Raw genomic sequence first — 1,254 nt, 5'->3', positions numbered from 1 at the left:
TTGCAGGAAATAAGAAGCTGGCCTTTTCACTAACATTGCAGCTCTCCCTTAGGTCGTGAGAGGCCTTTTGTTCCTCGATAAAGTTGGTTTAGGGACTATCAGAAAGAAGTTCAAAAACTAATCGGATCAGGATGTGGTTTCGGATTGGGCCCCTGTTCTCTCTAGTAAAATAAAATTAAAAAAAATCAGGGATGCGATGACTTTGTAAATCATATGATAGGCGGTGTCAGGCATCTTTTCTGGCCTGACGGCAGCCCGAAGTGTCTCTTGTATAGTGTCTCGTTCATGGAATGAAGGCTCTGTTTCTTTTCTTGTTTTCTTTTTTTTTTTTTTAATAAAAAAGTTCATTGTTGATTGTGTGGGTAGATAGTAACTATTTTCCTTTAATTTTGTGTAATTTTGATAATAACTCATGTTAGCATACATTCTATCACATCCCCTTCTACTACCTAATCTTACAAGCAAATCTTTTTTTTTTTTTTCTTTTTTTCCATCAAAAAGCAGATTTGATTCATCCATTCGCGATTTTCAAAACATCATCCAAAAGAACCAAAAAACATGGCCCACAAGGATTTTTACATCACCACCGTCGGATCCAAAATCCAAAACAGATTTCAGTACACACGGTACAGATCAGCCACCGAAGCCGTAGAGGGCACGGCCCTGGCGTTTGAGTGCGTAGACGACATCCATGGTGGTGACGATCTTGCGGTGAGCATGCTCGGTGTAGGTGATGGCAGCACAGATGACGTTTTCAAGGAAGATCTTGAGAACTACTCTCGTCTCCTCGTAGATCAGACTGCTAATTCTCTTGACCCCACCACAGCGAGCCAAACGACGGATGGCAGGCTTAGTAATACCTTAGATGCTGTCTCTCAAAACCTTCCTATGCTTCTTCGTTCCTCCCTTTCCCAATCCCTTCCCTCCTTTCCCTCTTCCTGACATCTTATCTCTCTCTCTCTCTCTCTCTCTCTCTCTCTCTCTCTCTCGATTTCTCGATTGGCAATCTTACAAGCACATCTACAACTGCATTGCTCTTGCCATAAATGTGATGTGTTAGAATATTGTGTGATCTTGTTACCATACTTTGTGTGATCTTGTTATATTAGATTGTAAATCTCCAGCTATGTAATATTCTCTCTAACTATGTAATATCCTATATTTAGTACATAGGATCTTTCTTACAACTATACATATTTACTATCAATAGGTTGTAATCATACTATAAAGAGGTTGTTCTTCCTCCAATACAAT

The 1,254-nt window shown here is 39.7% G+C and overlaps 1 pseudogene; it reads right to left on the bottom strand.

Annotated features, from left to right (window-relative positions):
* Positions 1-497: 497 nt before the first annotated feature.
* On the bottom strand, positions 498-975 carry LOC131221481 (histone H4-like; annotated as a pseudogene).
* Between the last annotated feature and the right edge of the window lie 279 nt (positions 976-1,254).

Source organism: Magnolia sinica, chromosome 12, assembly GCF_029962835.1.
Source record: "Magnolia sinica isolate HGM2019 chromosome 12, MsV1, whole genome shotgun sequence".
NCBI classification, from domain to species: domain Eukaryota; kingdom Viridiplantae; phylum Streptophyta; class Magnoliopsida; order Magnoliales; family Magnoliaceae; genus Magnolia; species Magnolia sinica.
This window is presented reverse-complemented; position numbering and strand designations above follow the sequence as displayed.